A 20,025-nucleotide genomic window follows, 5' to 3' on the forward strand; every position below is an offset into this window, starting at 1 on the left:
TCTCCTGTAGAGTAGATGGGAGTGTCCCCACAGTGACAATCTACCTGGTGTTCCTGACGATGTAGCATTCTCTCGATCCACTGATGTGTCTGTTCCCAAACCTGTTCACTATGTCACATCCAATTGTCAACCGCAGACACATCAGAGGGGAGAGCTGACCAAGGTGACAAGGGAGGCTGATAACCATAAATGTACTGAAAATAAGTGAAACCTGTAGAAGAACTGATGAGAGAATTGTGTGCAATTTCAGCCCAAAGGAAATAACAAGTAACAAGCCCAGTCTGATTGGTTACCATGGCTATACAGTCCTAAAACGTCTCACACTGTCTTTTGGACTAACCAGAGGTCAGACTGACCGTCACACCCAAACTACGCATGCAAACTGGGGTCCACGGTCTAACAATATCTTCAGGGATGCTGAAAAAACAAAAAACATGTTGAAACAAAGCCTCAGCTGTTTGAAAAACATTAGGTATACCAAGAAATGGAATAAAGCTCCTCTGGAAAAACGGTCAAAATCTATTAGGAACTTTGCACTGAGACATGACGAAATGAACCCAGGAATACTGCTTAGTATATATAGTAGCTCTTACCAGTACCAGTTAGATATGAGTTGTTGTGTTTTCTAGTATGATAGACATTAGATTCTCCTCTTGAAAAGCCCTGGATAAAGTGTCTGCCTTGGTATTACGAGTACCAGGCCTATATGTGAGTGAATTTGAATCGAGTGAAAAATAGGGACCAACGTGCTTGATGGGGATTGAGTCTTTTAGCTGACTGAAGATATTGTAAGTTCTTGTGGAATCACACTGCATCGGCTCAGCCTGAACTGGATGCTAGCTGGAGACACTGGAAGGTGAGGCATGCATGGTGGAACTCCTGTAGTGTGCGTGATGTAATTATTGAGGCTTTAAGCTGATCTAAACGAATAGCCAAAGTTATTAGTCCTTCTAATGAAAGATCATCGTCTTTGTAGGCCATTTCTGATAAAATATCTGAGTTAAGTCCATTATGAAATGTGATAATAAGCACTGATTCATTCCATCAACTGCCAGCGGCTAACGTATGAAATTCTAATCCATAATCAGCTACAGAGCAGTGATGTTCACCCAGTTTCACTAGTAATTCCACCTGAGAGCATCATTCATGAGGCTGGTCAAAAACGGATTTGAATTTCTTAACAAATTGTTCGTACGTGTCTGAATGAACTTGTGGCCAAATTGCAGTGTCCCATTCTAATACTCAACCAGTAACAGGTGAAATGAAAGAATGAGAATGTGAGCAATGTCTAAACTAGAAGCCGAGTAAAAAAAAAAAAAAAACAAACAAACACTGAAGCAAAAATCTGTGACACTGGTCTGGTGAACTGTCAAACTTATCAGGCTTACTAACAAGGAAAACACTAGGCAGGGCAACAACTGGGCTAGGGTTAGTTTCACTAGATTCACTAGCACTCATGTTCTGCAGCTGAGAGGTGACCTCCTTTAAGCTATTCACTATCCAATCTAACTGCCACTGTTGCTCACTCTGTTGTTGTGTGAGGGAGCCAACGGAGTGAGTAATAGACTCAGATAGCTGAGTGTGTTGATTTAAAATAGCACCCTGGTTACTTACACCCGAGATGATCTCCTTAATATCTGTAATTCTGTAATGCTGGGTTTATGATTCAGACACATGAGGATAAAAAAATAAACCATCAGGTTTATTCAAAGGGAGATGAGCAGGGTTAACACCAGACCAGGTGAATAACCAGAATAACCAAACGCAGTACATTCTATACATTTTTCTATATGTGAATTGAGTGATTTCATCACCCCAGCTGTGTAGTGCGTGAAGTTCTGTTCCTCTGGACAACCACTTTGTTAAAGTCATTACTGTAGGTACAGTACCTATCTTTGTCCTGCCTCTTCCCTGGAGTCAGTACAGTATATCTGTAAGGAATAAAAAATGTTTCTAAATTTAAAGTATATTATTTTTAATCTTTCTTCTTCCTGGTTTGTTTAGTGCACAGGCTTACCTGGATTTAATGTGATCATCTTTTCTCAACATATTTATTCTTACTCACATAATTATTTAGAAGATTACTTTTACTTCTTTTCGAGTGAGGCAGGTCAGGATTACCCAGAGTTTCCTCTTCATACACAGAGTCATCATTACAGAAATCTTTCACTAGAGGGCAGATTTCTCCTAGAAATGGATTAAGAACTGACATGTCGTGTCACTGGGCTGTTCTAAAGTAAAGTTTCAGACACTATACAGTAAAAGTGGAACTACAAGAGAGGCGGTTTAGTCATGGCATGTCTTGGTGGTTTGTGTCTTCTTTTCCTCATTTTAGGTAAGATATGATATGTACAATTAAAGCAAATTAAAATATATATATTTTTCATGACCTGAACATGGCATAACGGAATGATTCAGTTTGGTAAACAAAGTCTTAAACTTTTTACATTTTTAACAATTTTACTTGTAACTTTACTTGTAAAACTAATTTTCAGCAGGTGACACGTCTGGTGAGGGAATAGAACCAAGCTCTTCCACTGTTAATGTCCTACAGGAAGATTCTGTCACTCTGTCCTGCAAATACAATAGATCTGCTGGAAGTGATTCTCTGCTGTGGTATCGTCAGTATTCCAGATCCAGACCTGAGTTCCTGATCTTGGTCAGTGAAGCTAACTTTACACAGAATGCTGATCCTCCAGTTGCTGGAGTGTCTGCAAAAGTAAATAAACAGAAAGACTGTGTGGATCTGTTGATCTCCTCTGCTGAAGTATCAGACTCTGCACTCTACTACTGCGCTCTGAGGCCCACAGTGACAGGAAACCCAGCTACACTGTACAAAAACACCTTGTTATACCACTTACAACACACAACTTTAAACATTAGGTTCTGCACAAATTCTGTGAATTTGAAGAAAAGTTCTTTTTCTCAGGATGTATCTACAGAATGAAGATTTGTAACTTTATAACTGAAAGTTGTAAAATTATAACTGAATTTAATTTTACACGACGTGTCATACTGAAGAAATCTTACATGCAAACTGATGATATTACATTTCTCTGGAGTACTGATAATGAATACAACCCCATTTCCAAAAAAGTTGGGACACTGTGCAAAATGTAAATAATAACAAAATGCAATGATCAGTTAAACCTTATAGTTTGTTGGAAATACTTCAAAGACAACATGTCAAATGCTCAAACTGCAAAATTTTATTATTATTATTATTATTATTATTATTATTATTATTACTGTTCTTATTTTAAATATATGCCCTTTTTGATTTTGATGTCAACAACATGTTCCAAAAAGTTGGGATAGGGGCAACAAAAGCCCGGTAAAGTTGATGGTTAAAAGCCTTTTATACCACCTGGCAGTTAATTGGCAACAGGTCCGTCTCACTGGGCTGCTCATTTATTACCCAACCAAGTTCACCACTCTGTCAAAGACTGCATGATCAAATAGTGCAACAATTCAAGAATAACTTTTCCCAGCCTAAAATGGCAAAAAACGTTTGTTTTTCATCATAATAATGACATTAAAAGATTCAGAGAATATGGGGAAATCTCTGTAGGAAGGGACAAAGCCAATAACCAGCATTTGCTGGCCATGATCTTTGGACCCTCAGGCATCACTGGATTAAAAACAGACATGATCCTATAGAAGAAATAATTCTGAAAAACACTGGATATGAAAATAGTTGCATCCACAAATGCAAGTTAAAACTATATTAAAATATTAAACACAAAGAAGAAACCATATTTAAACAGGATCAAGGAATGCTGCCACCTTCTCTGGGCCTGAGCTCATTTAAATTGGACTGAGAGGAAGTGGAAAAGTGTTCTGTGGTCCGACGAAACATTTGAATTTCTTTTTATAAGTCATGGACTTCCAACACTAAAGACCACCCAGCTTCTTATCAGTGCACAGTTCAAAAGCCGGTATACATGATTGTATAGGTGTGCATTAGGTTCACATCTGTGAAGGCACCATTAATGCTGAACAACATGTGCTGCATGTATTGCAACAGCATTGCTCTGTATTAAGAGTCCAGGTGCTAAACTGACCTACATGCAGTCCAGACGTGTCATCATTGACACCATTTGGCACATTATAAAATAAAAAATACATAGGAGACCCCAAACTGTTGAGCAGCTGAAATCTTATATTAAGCAAAAAATGGGAAAACATTTCATTTTCAAAACTACAGCAGTGCCTCTTCAGTTCCCAAACACTTACAAGATGTTGTTAAACCAAGAGGTGATGAAACAGAGATACACAGGCCCCTGTCCCAACTGTTTTGTCCCAACTTTTTTAGAATGTGTTGTTGGCATCAAATTCAAAATGGGCATATATTTTTCAAAAAACAATAAAATTTCTTAGTTTCAACATTTGATTTGTTGTCTTTGTACTTTTTCAATTACATACATGGTTTAAATGATTTGCACATCACTGAAATTATGTACATTTTGCACAGCATGATGCACAATGTGTGAGTCCTGAGAGCCATTTTAACATCAACACATTCAACTATCATATATAAACATGTAGTTTAAAAAAATGTATTCAACTCCAAACACAAAGAACTAGCCAAGAATTAACTGACATATTCTTGTTTTAATACTTTAATAAATTCTCTTTTGTGATGATAAAGCTCATGTACCATTTAATGCCACTGTTAAATATTCAACTTTTTCACAATAGATTTCATGTTTCAATCAGAAAAATTCTGTTTTAGTCGTCTTTGTTAAAGTGAATATTGTGTTGACTATAGTGGGTCAAAGTTCCAGTGACTGGATGTAAAAACACCAGGAAATACTAATGTGAAATTCCTCAAACCAGAAGAGTATTTTGTCAAAGTATTTTTTCTTGGCTACAAATCGCTGTTCTATGTTCATCACCTGTTATTTAGTAGTGAAACATTTGAGACTTTCATAGCAGTTTATTTTAATTGTCCTGCATTTGTTCTTCTACAAAGACAGAAAGCTCAGTGGAGCAGCTCCTCAGAGCAGGACTTTCCTGTTGTAGCTTCTCATAACTGCACTCACTTCAGAGAGACTCACACTAACACACAGATCAGCATTAGAGCACTGAGAGCTTAAACACACTACTGACTCCATCTGATCATATTCACAATGAAGAGAAACCTCCTCATCATCCTCATCATCGCATCAGGTACTTACTGTGAAGATGAGCTTAGAAATATTAAAAATATCTGAATTTCATTAGAGTTATTCATATTTTTTTCAATGTTATGTTTTATTCAGGTGTGTTCGGTGCTGATCAAGTTGGACCAAATGATCAAGGGACTGATGTTTTTGGAAAAGAGGGAGAATCTGTTACACTGAAATGCTCTTATGACTCAAGCAGTGATTTTGTTTGGCTCTATTGGTACAGACAGTATCCTAACAGAGCTCTCCAATATTTACTGTATAGAGGGGCCCGATCAAAGAGTGGTTATGATGACACCGCAGACAGTAGATTTGAGTCTACTGCATTGAGATTATCCACTGAGCTCAGTCTGAAAGAAGTAAGACTGGCAGATACAGCTCTCTACTACTGTGTTCTCAGTGTTGAAGTTCAGAAGCCCAGTGATACAAAGTCTCTGAGATGCTTTACAAAAACTCTCACACCTTCTGTTTCCTTTGAACACCAGGAGATTAAAGTAACATCCAAACCATAACATATTATCTCATATTATGCTGTCTCTGAAATGCCTTTTGTGGTAACACACATACACAAAAAAAAAAAGAAGGAAGGAAAAAAATGTTGAAAATCAAGCTGCTCTTTCAGTGAAACAAAGGCCTGAATAAGTTTCCTCTTGTTAGCAGTTGAAATAAGGTTAGAAATCTTGGTAGTGGTGTGCACAGACTTTTGTGAGAGCACGGGCTGAGTTGTCTTAGAAGGGAATTATAAAGGGTATAAAGGGTATAATAAGTAGCATTGCAGAGAAAATACTCTGCTATTCTGAAATTCTGTACGGAGATATGATTTTAATTATACAAACAATCTATACTCAAGTACAAACAGATGTAGTCCAATAAATGCCCTATTAAATAAACACAGTTCCAAGGTAATATTTAAACACAATATTCAGCCAAATCGTATTTACATCATCACTCAACTATTACTATTAGAAAGTTATGCACTCTGCCTTCATCTTTTCTTTTTTGCAACAGGCTTGTAAAAGGTGCCTGGCAGAAAGACTGTAAACCTCAACTTTCGCAATAATCCTACTATCCAAAGTCACACACACCTACACACACACACACACACACACACACACACACACACTAGCAACACCCTTGTAATTTACACATATAACAATGTCTTAGCAGCACCTTAGCAAACCTAGAATTACTACAAAGCCAAAAGTTGGAAGAGTATATGAAATGCAAATAAAAAATAAATAAATAAATACAAACTAATTTAATTAGATTTTGAAAGCAATAGATAGCTGTCTAACTTATCTAACTTTCAAACATTTTTGCTGTATTTGTAAATACCCTCCCCTCACCCTTAGAAGTACAGTGCTGTACCTTCTTCTATTTTTTGCATATTTGTCACACTTGAATGTTTCAGATTTTCAAACTCTTCCAATGCGCTTACCTTTTGTTAATGTCAAGGGATCCATTTTCTATTTTCCGCTTCTGGCTTCAAACCTTTTTTCACCAGCTCCAAAACTTTGTTATACCTCATGTTGGAATCTTCAGGTGTTCTCACTGAAATCTACATAAACATACCCAACACACACATAATGTACAGTCCTGAAATACAGGAAATACAGTAGAATTTTCTGAAAAAAAAAAGTTTCAGAATGCATGCTAGTTATGCATGCTCTCCCAGAAAATAGTTCAGTGCCTCATTTGCATTGTAAATTTTATAGCCAGAGGTGTGTAATTGAAATCTTGTGGAAGTTTTTTTCATTTTGTTTTTTGTTTTTTAATGTTTATATTTTTCTTAAATAGTTGATTTCATTACTGATTTCTACCTGCTGGGCTACTTAGCAAATCTGTCACGATTGGCAACAGGGTGAGAGGTGCTGGGTGGGTGTGGGGATACTCACAAGTCCCTGGTTGCTGTGCAGTTTGAGTTTGTCAAAGTGGACAAGAGGGTGGCCTCAGTCTAAATTAAAAATGGCAGAGATAAAAATTTTGACTGTTGTGTGTGCTTAAGGAACAGAACAGCAGTTCGGAGTATTCAGCCTTCTTGGAGTGAGTGGGCAGGGTTCTGGAAATCTATAAATCCCATAGTCTTGCTGGGAGACTTGCCTCACATTGTCAATGACTGGGAGACCTGGAGGGGTGATTGGGAAGAACTCGAACTCAAAACCCAAATGATGAACTGTTTTTGGACTTCTGTGCTGTTCATGGATTGTCCATAGTGAATACAAAGTTAAAATACATAGACATTCACAAGTGTACATGCTAACAGAGCTCCTTGGGTCAAAGGTCAATCATTGACTTTGTTGTCATTTATTCTGCCTTGAGACCATGTGATCTGGACACTTGGGTGAAGAGAGGTGCTGAGCTGTCGAACTGATCACCATCTGGGGATGAGTTAGATCAGATGGCAAGGAAGACTGGTGGTCAGACCCAGACCCAGGCGAATAGTGAGGGTGGGCTGGGAATGACTGGGAAAGACCCCTGTTCGGAATGATATTAAGTCCTGGAGAGCTTTTCTTGTGTTCCAGAAGTAGGGGACATTAAGTTGGAATGGACCCTATTCAAAACCGCCATCATGGAACCCGCCAGGCATAACTGTGGCCAAAAGCTGGTTGGTGCCTTTCAGGGTGGCAACACAAGAATCCCCTCTTGGACAGGGGGAGGCTGTCAAGCTGAAGAAGGAGTCCTGTAGGGACTGGATGTCCCACAGGACTCGTCACTCAGTGCATTCCAAAGGCCTGTTTGTAACTGGGTGGAGCTCTTATTCATGGAGTTCTAATAACTGTAGAAAGAGTCTTTTGTCTCACAAATTAAATGTTTTTACAGTACTGTAAAATACAAAGATGGATTATATAGGGATTTATTATGTCAGCACTATGTCAATAGATTTGCTGCTGCTGTTGAAGACATGAAAGTGAAAATGACTGGTCAAGTGTTATATGCATCAGTTGTGCCTTGACTAAGCTAAGATTTTAAAGACAGGGCATAAATTACAAAATTACTCATCTTGTGTTTTACTATTCATAAAGCTCTTGACTCAACAACAAGTTACTAATGTTATTGCAAAATGAGTACAAAATCTAAAAACAAACCTTTCTGAGGGCCAAGGAAAAGTTTCTTCACAAATATAACATTTTTACTGCAGTTATCACCTCATGTCACATCTACAGCCCTACTACTACATTCTCATGTTTCTCATAGAGTTATTTTACAATAACTAAATAAGATTATTTTGAGTGCCATCCAAATAATTCAATTTATTTTGCACTCAGAACAGCCTGAAAGAATCAGGACTCAATAAGGTGTTGAAGAGTCTCAGTATATCTTCACTGTTTGTGTTTAGTTCAGTTAGATTTAGATCTGCTGACTGGCAATATCAGTGCATTAAGCTGAATTCACTCATGTGGACACCTCAAATACACTAATTACACACAGTGAGAGGCAGATGATGTGTTTCTCAACCTCTCTTCATAGCCTCATAACCCCGGCTGTGAGTCATGTATAAACTTGTGATAAGATGGAATGGAAAGGGCGACTCCACAGATTTAGAAAAAGTTTGAAGCATATTTCTATATTGTCTCATTGCTAAGATAGCGAAACATATAAAGAAACATTGACTTTGATGTGCAGCCAAGTTTGTGGACCCCAGAGGGTCAATTTACTACAATGTGAGGGTGTTTACATGCACATGTGCCCACATGCACACCCTTTCAGAGTTACAGACAGAAATGAATTAAAAATCTAAAAGATAATATTATGTGTCTCCATAATCAAACTCAGAGTTACACACACATAAGTGTTGAACCTTTTAACATTTCATTTTTTCCAAACTGTCTATTAATTGGCCTACACTGGTCAGTGAATGTTCTCTAATTCTGTGCAACAAAAAGGTCCCTCCTTAAGAATGGACTGCAGAAAAAAAAATTGACTTCAGCTGGTGAAACCCAATAAGCACTGTAGCTCCTTTACCATTGTTGAAATGAGCCAAACAGGACTGTCAGCTCTTCATTCTCCTCCATCTGATTTACTTTCAGACTCAGGCTGTAGCTTAGAAAGGAGACGGAATTTAACAAGCAATCTCTGCTCCAGTAATCTTGCCAATACTGCCACCAAGAGGATGAGGCATTCCTCTAGTCTGAATAAAGACCCTCGGATGTCATTGATGTTCATCAGTGTTCCTAAGCTCTAGCCCTGGGCCTCTACTGTCCTGCACGGTGTCCTTACCCTTTCATCAGGTAATTATGAAGCTCTTCATCAGCTGGGTCATGTTGGAGCAGGAAATTATGCAGGACAGTGGGTCCTCAGATCTGGAGCTGAGAACCACTCATGTACACAAACACAATCTACCTGGGACAAGCAAGTGGTGTTGGCCAGCCTTTGATACAATATATTAAAATGTACAAGTAGTTCTTCCTTTAAATACACTCTTTTATGTGGGCACATTTAAAACACTTTAAACCAATTCCAAAAGGTTCACATATACTTTATTAAACTCTGTCAGCCCAGTGCATATAAACCTCAATGAAAATACAAAGTGCTCCTATATGGTAAGTGGAGATGATAATGTGAGCAATGATACAAGGAAGGGGTATTAATGAAGTAGGCAATTGGTGCATGTGCATCATATTGTGGTTAAAATCTCACCACTAATGTTGAGTAGATGACAAGAGTTTATAAACACACAGGTGATTAAACTGTACTTCAATCTGTCAATCTCCTCTGCAGCAGTGTCAGACTCTGAACTACAGGGAAGGAATCTGATTGGTCTCTTGAGGCAGCCATTTAAATCAGAGAGAAAAAGCATTTTAACTGTTCTATGGCCTTACCAAAGCCTAAACTCCCACCGACCATTTGTTTCAATTCATTATACCTCAATGAGTGGCCTGGATTATTATTAACACGAGTTTATCATATTCTGCACTTTCTAGTATTTCTCATAAACATCCAAAAGTAGTAGGATGTAATATTTCTTATATAACCAAAAAAAGGTGCTGAGAGTACAGGGGGAGATACATCAACATATATCACAGGTGTAACCTGTTCCATCTTTCAAGAGCGAAAACATTGGAGATGGAAATGTAGCAGCAGAGTTCAGAGAGAGATTTCACTCCGAACTCAATTCCTGCACAAGAACAGCTCCACTGATGATCCAGAAGCTGAGTGTGAGGGACTCTGCTGTGTATTACTGCGCTCTGCAGCCCACAGTGACTACATAACACTCACAACTCCAACAAAAACCTACTCAGCTCAGCTCACACTGATGACAAGAAATGCATGTAGCGCTTACAGACAGTGTGTGTGCCTGTAAGTTTGCTATTATTTTCAAAATTTTAATGAAAATCAGTCCTTGAAGAGTCAGTCAGAGCTGAGGGTCAGGACATATGTTTCTGGAGTTTTAGACCTTTCATCAGTTAGTCCTAATCTTTACAGTCTGCTTTAATTTTTTTTTCCTGCATATTGTCTTTTCATGACACATTCCAAAATCAGCTCTACAAAATTCACACACAGTGTGATATACACTATATCATTTAACCTTTTTAAAAAAATAATAAAATAAATAAGTAAAATGAAAACAAATTCTCTTGTTCGATGTTCATATGTGTAGTGCCCTGGAGGGTGTAGGCAGAAGGAGTACAGAGGAGGCGGGGTCAGCAGCTGGAGATCTTTTATTCTTTCTCTGAAAAAGTTAACAAATACCAAAGAACACTAGGCTGACAAAATAAGATACCCCAGCAGCAGAAAGCAAGAAAAAAAGGGAAAAAACATCAATGTGACTTCAATAATGTCATTTTTAAAGTCCTCTGTACATTTCCTTAAATTACTTTTACAGAAATATTAAAACAGCCTGTTTACCTTTTAGGGTAATATGATTTTTGCCTTAAAATGGAGCAGATTTGCCATTTTACAGAGATTTCAGGCACTCACACATGTATTTTTTTGTTTTTTGCAAACAATAAAGTTTATCCGTTTGAACATTAAATATCTTGTCTTTGTAGTGTATTCACTTGAATATAGGTTGAAAAGAATTTACAAATCATCCTATTCTGTTTTTATTTATGTTTTACATAATGTCCCAACTTCATTGGGATTGGGGTTGTATCACGCTGCATGCAAGTGCTTGCTCACTCGCTCTTACACACCCGTCGCATGTCACTATTTGCATGAACCAAGACTTAAAACATAGGCTAATATTAAGCAAGGCTGATTTTATCACAGCCTCCTGACCGTTACTTTAAGAGATCGAACTGACATGACTCTAGCAACTCTAGTAAGACACTCATGATGTTACTCCAACTTCAGAAATGTGTGTGCTACAGTTAAATCACTTGAAAATTTGTTTGGTGTAAAGTCAGCATAAAAATGCATGTACATTTGAGTGCATCTTGTAATTAATGAGAAAAAAGGGAGAAACTGATGTATTTAATGTCATTCCTACATTCTGTAGACTCAGCAAAAATCATTTCACTGAAATACACTGATTAATGTGCTGTACACATTTAAAAAGTGTTTCAAACATGTGTTTTACTGCCTTTGCTGAGCTGGTTATGGCTTTGTTATCTCATTACAAACTGCCACAGCGCCAGAGTGAGCTTGAAATTGATACCAAACTGGTGGCAGCGCGAATGTGACATCATCGGAATGCTATCTGAAGGAAACTGCAGGAATTAGAATTGTTGAGGTTTGCTGCAGAATGATTGGGTGGGACAAAGTTATATATGGAATGACATCATAATGGCTGTTTGTGACATCATTTGGGAAAACCTATATATTCGCCCACAGAGCATCAATTCTTCACTACTGACCTTCACACAGCAGTGAAAGGTCAGCGCCTATCGCCCAGTTACAGTAAATATTGCATGCTTTATTTGGGAATTTCTTTGAACTAACTCTGTGATCTTTTCACTGCAGCGTCCTGACTAGAAGCATGAACATAAAAATGGAAGATGGCAATATGGAGAACATAAGAACCATTATAGAATTCTTGGAAAGCAAGATCTCCCGTCTTGATGAAGACAGAATCAGCATCCAATTATCAGCTTTTTATCATGACACAGTACAAAAGACAGCTTCCGTGATGGTATGGGGTGAATTAGTGCACATTGCATTGGTGACCTACACATCTGTGAAGGTACCATTAAAGCTGAACACTATATTTTGGAACAAAATTTGCTGCCAATGTCTTTTTCAGGGAAGGCCTTGCATATGTCAGCAAGACAATGCCAAACCACATTCTGCACATATTACAACTGTAAAAGAGTTGGGTTCTGCAGTAAAAGAGTTCAGGTGCTAAACTGGTCAGCCTGCAGTGCAGACCTGTTACTCAGTGAAAACATTTAGTTAACGTTACGAATGTATCAAGCAAGAATGCAAACATTTCAATTTCAAGATTACAGCACTGAAGCCTCATTTGTGTTTTCTAACCATGAACGTCTTGTTGGCACATTACAGAGCTGTTAGAAGAACGAAGCACAGTGGTAAACATGCTCCTGTCCCAACTTTTTAAAAATGCTTTGGGCATATATGAATGGGCACATTTTTTTCAGAAAAAAACCATACACTGAAGTTTTATCCATCCATCCATCCATCCATCCATCCATCCATCCATCCATCCATCCATCCATTTTCTAAGTCGCTTCTCCGTCAGGGTCGCGGGGGGGTGCTGGAGCCTATCACTGAAGTTTTAATATTTAATATATTGTCTTTGTATGACAGCTGTTATTGCCACACATTCAGTCAAATATTATTGAGCAGTTTTGGCTTTTACTTGTGGTTTTACATGTATTTTTTCTTTAACCACCCACAAAAACAGAAAGCACAGTGGAGCAGCTCCCCAGAGCAGGAGTTTCCTGTTGCAGTTTTTAAAAACTGCACTCACTTCAGAGAGACTCACACTAACACACAGATCAGCATTAGAGCACTGAGAGCTTAAACACACTACTGACTCCATCTGATCACATTCACAATGAAGAGAAACCTCCTCATCATCCTCATCATCACATCAGGTACTCACTGTGAAGATTTGCTTAACAAGCAATGAGAACATACCAAGTGTTAAAAATGTAGATTTTCTTTCTTCTACTTCTTTCTCAGGTGTGTTTGGTGCTGACCAAATTGTATATATCAATACTGCCCCCAAGTGTCATGTAATAGTGTTCCTCGAGTGTGGATGAAAAACCAGGATGTCAGTGATGTTCATCAGTGGTTCTAAACTCTAGTTCTGAGGTTCCACTGTCCAGCATAGTTTTCTAACTACACACCAGATCTAGCAGGTAATTTCTTAATGGAATGAATTCCTATTCATTTCTTAATGGAATTCATTCCTATCCTATTCCTAGGATTCTTCAGAGATGTTAGCCAGCAAAGTTTGTAGTCTAAGTATAATCTATAAAAGATTTATATAGACATGCTAACAATTCAATTCAAGTTTATTTGTATAGCGCTTTTTACAACAATGTTGTCACAAAGCAGCTTTACAGAAGTTTGAAAACACACAGTTACAACATAAATCCCCCAGTGAGCAAGTTAGAGGCGACCGTGGCAAGGAAAAACTCCCTCAGTCTGGAGGAAGAAACCTTGGGAGGAACCAAGACTCACAAGGGGAGACCCATCCTCCTGGTCAAACAGTGTTTACAATTTAATGAGCTAAATACCAAATAAAAGCTAAGAGGATCTCTGTTTGAAGACTGGATGGTAAAGCTTTAGAAACTGCACTAGTAGAGGAAGTTTCTGACTGAGTCTTTATGAGAAGTGGGAGTGAGCTGAAACAGTCCCATCCTATCTCAAAGCTGGTACATCTGGATGGCACAGTGATGTAACTGAGTGTGTTGCGGTTGGCACAAATGAACAGGAGAGCAGGTTGGTGAAGGTGAGGAGGAGGCCCTGATGGTCAGTCTTCAGCAGGATGGGAGGGCAGTCATTATCTCAGGAAGAGTAAAGAGACAAAATTAGTTCTGGTCAGGAGTATGACTGTAATAAATACGATTTCCCCCAGAGTGTGCTTGGTGACTCTGGCAGATCTAACTATAACAGCATAAACTAAAAGAAGAGAACCAGAAGGTAGGATAGATATGAGATTACCCTGAGACACACATGAATTGTTGGGTCAACAGCACCAACATCTCAGTTTACCATTTCTCTATGCCCATGAACCCCTGGATCTCCTGCCTTTAGCTAAAGGGGAAGGCTAATTATCAAAAGCTAAACTAAACAAATATGTTTTCAGTCTAGAGTTAAAGGTTGAGACTGTGTCAGAGTCCCGAACATTAACTGGGAGATTTGGGGGCTTTGAAGTTATAAAGGCATGAACCAATTTTTCAGTGTCATGTAGGGATAACGCATTTCTTAACTTTGAAATGTTTCGGAGGTGAAGAAACGCTGTCCTTGTAATATTACCTATGCATTGATTAAAATGTTAGATCTGAATCAATCGTCACACCAAGATTTTTAGCTACTGAACCAGGTGCTACAGAGAAGCCTGCAAGATTTAACATTAAATCTGAGCATTCATTTCAAGCAGCCTTTGGACCAAGAAGGAGAACTTCTGTTTTATCTGGGTTTAAAAGAAGGAAATTCTGCAGTACCCAGTTTCTTATATCTTTTACACAATCTTCTATTTTATTTAATCTAGATTTATCATCTGGTTTGGCTGATATGTGCAGCTGTGTATCATCAGTATAGCAGTGGAAACTAATCCCATGTCTATTTATAACTAAGCCTAATGGTAATGTATAAAGTGAATAAGAGAGGACCTAAAACAGAACCTTGTGGAACTCCATATTTCACTTTTGTATAATTAGATGATACATTATTTAATTGTATGAACTGAAACCAGTCAGAGAGGTATGATGTGAACCAGGATAACACAATTTCTCAAATTCCAACCATGTTTTGTAAACTGTCTAAGAGAACAGAATGATCTATAGTGTCAAAAGCTGCACTTAGATTGAGCAGGACCAGCATAGATATGTGGCCTTGATCAGAGGCAAGAAGAAGATCATTTGTTATCTTAACTAGAGCCGTCTCTATGCTATGGTGAGGCCTAAAACCAGATTGGAATTTTTCATATATGTTGTTCATGTATGTAGATAGGAACAGAGTTGCTGGGCTACAGCACATGAAACATACTTTTAGTTAGTTGCATAATTATATTTCATCAGCTGCTATTTTTACATTTTTTAAATTTTATTATTATTAGTAGTAGTAGTAGTAGTAGTACTAGAATTTTAAACGAAAAATATTTTTGTACCAGCACCCTTGTGTTTGTTTTTCATACCAGTATTTTATTACAGAGGTGTTATTTATATGCACACTCCTTTGTACACTGTAAAAAATTAGAAGTCTGGTCAACTTGGTCAACAAAGAATGATCTAGTAACTGATTGCTCATGGCATATTGCTTTTTTATGCATGTAATGTTATATATCAAAAAAGAAACCAGGAATTATGGTCTGTACTCTACAAATAAAGTAATTTATTATGATACCCACCATCATACAGTCAGGAAAAATGTGGGCATTCTGGGCAATATACCTGCATAACTATCAGTAAATAATAACCATAGAGTATTCAACCAAACTACAGTATACATACTATTTAATTATTAAAACTGTATAAAAGGAGATCTGAAGAAGCCAATTTGAATAAGACTGATGAAGTAATGAAATTAATAATAGTATTATTAATCATTTATCAGGTGCTATGCATCAGTCAGTAGAGGAGTAAATATGGATTGATTGATAAATATTGTTTGTAATGTAATGTAATGTAATTATAGACCAACAGATGGAGAAAAATTGATGTGGGAACACTGGGGTGTCAGGTGTGACTGTGTGGGATTTGCTGTCTGGTCAAGTGAAAGGACCTCTGCAGAATTTTGCTCAGGGATCCAGGAAGGTCTGACCACACTGGAAAGCTGACCACACTGAACTTTCAACAGACAGAGCGCTGCTTTTGATTCCCATTATAACATCGGGGACTATCAAGTCAAATAAAGGGAAAACACTATAATCTGATAATCTGAAACAGCAGTATCAGCTAGCCTAGCTTCGCTGATTTACAAGGACTAATTTAATATCATTTAATATAAGAACATTTTAAGTATCTACTTCAGAACATTATTAATTTAACATTCAGCCAAAACAGTCAAAAGTACTGTATCTAATGAAACTATAGAAAAAATCTGTTTATAGAGCCGAGTTGTTTTTATAATAGTGGTTTTACAGAATATACTGCACCCAGGTAGAGAAGCACCATCGCAACCTGCAGCAGACGGGACAAAGTACTGATATACACTCAATCAGAAATAAAGGTATGAAACTGTTATTGTTTCAGTACCCCTCTTGTCACTGGGGTGGTTCCCTCAGGGGTACATCTTAGTACCTTTAGTCAGGGACCATAACTGTACCACAATCCATTGAAATGATATTGTCTAAGTTGTATTGTCTCCACACACCCCATCTTGTCTCCAGGGTTAGTGTTAGGGTTAGATACTTTTCACCTGGGAAATCTTATTTAAAGTACACAGTTGAACCTTAAAACCACTGTTGTACCTTTAAGGGAACATTTACTTTGTTTGTACCTTAATGAATGAAAAATGTAGCTGCACAGAACCTTTATTTCTAACAGTGTATATAGAGTTCTGTGCAAAAGATTCAACACCTTCAGTCTTTCACTTGGAAGGTCAACAAAGTATGTCATTTAACTGGGGCTCACAAATTTTGCACATGACAGTAAAAAGTGGTGTGAGCTTAATTTCAAACTCATCTGAAGCTACTTTTTTATCTTACATTCTACTTTTAATAGAATAAATTAATTTTTAAATTATTAAATTAAATTTAATTTAATAGGTTTAATAGAATAAAAAATGTGAACATTAGGTAATGAATTTATTACAATTGATATTAGCTAACTATCTCTTCATAAACTCAAAACTAAAAGGCTCTTCAAAACTAAAAGGCTACAAGGTGAAAGAAGTTGCTTTAGCCCCTGTGCGCCCATAAAACCTATGGGATGAACCAGGCCTGACTCACACACATGTAAAAGCAAAAGACATCAGTCTATGATCTGAAAATAGAATATCATTTTTCATATCTAACAAATACATTGTAAAATATAATAGTATGAATTTAAATCATGTTTTAATTCACCTCACGTGTACTCAGCAGCTTATCATCACCCTTTTTGAGCTCAGACTAAAAACTGAAAAAGTATGTGAAGTACCAACAGGGGGAGATATTGTAACATCTATCTTACTTCTAGCCTTGAAAATGCTGCTCTATCTTTCAAATAAGAGAAAATAATGTGCCTCAGTAAAGAATAAACATAACGGCAGACAGACAGAGAAGCTTGCATGGTTTGCTGTTGATGGGTTTTGCATGATGAACTGCTTTACCAGGACACATTTTCTGAGGACTCTGTTAATACTTCTTGCATGTTGTTTAGGTAATGTATGATCTCCATTAATAAAGTACTGCTTTACTGTTCATGTCAGATACTGCAGTTTTAGAAACACTGACATATTTCTATATTTTCACAGAATGTCGAGGAAAGGACACAGTTCTTCAGCCAAGAAGACAGCAGTGGGCATCTGAAAGAGAAACAGTGACTTTAGATTGTGAATACAACACCACACGCACAGATCCAACTCTGCTGTGGTACCAACAGAAAGATCATCACTCTCCAAAATATATTTTACTGACAAATTCATATGGAACTGGAGATACAGCAGCAGAGTTCAAAGAGAGATTTCACTCCAATCTTAGCACAAGAACAGCTCCACTGATGATCCAGAAGCTGAGTGTGAGGGACTCTGCTGTGTATTACTGCGCTCTGCAGCCCACAGTGACTACATAACACTCACAACTCCAACAAAAACCTACTCAGCTCACTCTGATGACAAGTGATGTATTTACAGCAGAAATGTGTGTGTGACTCTCCAACAGAGAGTATATTATTATTCATGTTGATGGCATCAGACAATAATCTGAATATTCTAATTTTATGTGTGATTATATTATTAATCATTATTCCATCACAAAAATTCACTGCCGTTTATGTATTATGTACAGGAATTAAACACTATAAGTACTAAAGAATGAGTAACTGTGAACAGTTGTCATATGAGTTCACCAACAATACTGAGTTGTAGTCATTACTGTTATATTGCACTTCCTGAATCTATTAACCTGAATTTAGGTGGATTTACTCACATTTCAGCTTGAAAGGATCAGATATCTGCTCAACATCCAGGGAACTGTTTCTTTAGTGAAACTTGTTGAAATAATATTGAAAACATTCACAGCATTTGATAAAGAGTGTTTCCACTGAATACTGAATGGTTGCACACACTGTAGGGCATAACTTGAATGCTGTTAATACTGTAGTTGACAGTGCAATTAATATTTGCACTGACATTATTTGCATGGGGGGTGGGGGGGTGTTGGGGGGTTGGGGGTTGGGCAGCACATACGGAAACCCAAAATTGAACATTGGGGTGGGTTGGAACCCTTCATATGAAATAAAGCGAGAATTTTTTGATAAAATAAGTGCCATCACACAGAGTAATTGTTTTCATTTCTAAGTGCTCATCACGTTTAACATTAGACTCCTCCCTTTGGATAAACTGTAAATTAATAACATAACAGCGCAGTGTAGTGCAGCAAGCCATACTGGTCTGGTTTAAAACTGAAGCTTAAAGCTCAAGTACATGTCAAACTGCTAAATTGTAGATATCTTTGACTATAAGTCAGTAGCAGCCATGAAAGTGTTGTTAGCCATGAAACAGTTGTTATTAATTACTGTAAAACACAATTCAGTGTCATCTGTTCCTATGATTTTTGATTTATAAGTCTGGCTTGGTTTTAAATTTTGCTCTTTTTTAATTTCATGTAGTGTATATTCAAATATAATCTCTCCACTAGAAACGTTTTTCACTCTCCTGCAGCTACAGACACAGTAATGTGCTCCTTGACCACTTGGCTTCTCTGCTAATGTTCAGAACAAAAGAGTGGGTCTGTTCATCTCTTCTGCTGCAGCATCAGACTCTGCACTCTACTACTGACTACTTGACAGTGAGTGGGCACAGTGTCACTGCGAGCGACTGAGAGCGACAGAGAGCGCGTCACTGCGGTAAAGTTTGTTGTGCTATCAGAATTTAAATCAACAAGAAGCGGTAAGTGGCTAAATATCATGGCTTCTGCTGGTTGTTTCGTCTGCTCAGAGTGTGGCATGTTTAGCTTAACGCCCTTTTCCGCCTCTAGTGATAGCGATAGCGTTTGTACTAAGTGCCAGCTAGTTAGCTGTTTGGTGGAGAAGGTCGACCAGTTAGAAGTGCGTATCCGGGGATTATTAAGGGATAGGCAGCCAGAGGCAGCGCTAGCAGCCCCCGGTACCCTAGGGAGAGTTAGCACCCCTTCGACTCCGGCGTCAGAGCCCTCACAGCGGGGCGAATGGGTGATGACTCGGCGGTCTAGCCGGAAAGCTAAGGCTAATGCTAACGCTGAGGCCAAAGCTAGCCCACCGGAACACCACGCTCCTCCCATTCGCGTGTCAAACAGGTTTGCCCCGCTCAGTGAAGCACCCACTGTGAAGCCTGTTAAAAGCACTCTGGTCATAGGAGACTCGATTGTTCGACACGTGAAGTTAGCTACTCCGTTAGGGGCGCCAGCGGTCACAGTTAGATGCTTATCGGGAGCCAGAGCGCCGGACATTAGTGGCAACCTTAGATTAGCTGATAGGAGATATTCGAGGATAGTTATTCATGCAGGGGCCAATGATATCCGTCTGCGGCAGTCAGAGGTAACTAAGGCTAATATTAGAGAGGTGGTTAAACAGGCCCAGACGATGTCCGATGCCGTAATCTGCTC

Source organism: Pygocentrus nattereri, chromosome 2, assembly GCF_015220715.1.
Source record: "Pygocentrus nattereri isolate fPygNat1 chromosome 2, fPygNat1.pri, whole genome shotgun sequence".
Taxonomy (NCBI): Eukaryota; Metazoa; Chordata; class Actinopteri; order Characiformes; family Serrasalmidae; genus Pygocentrus; species Pygocentrus nattereri.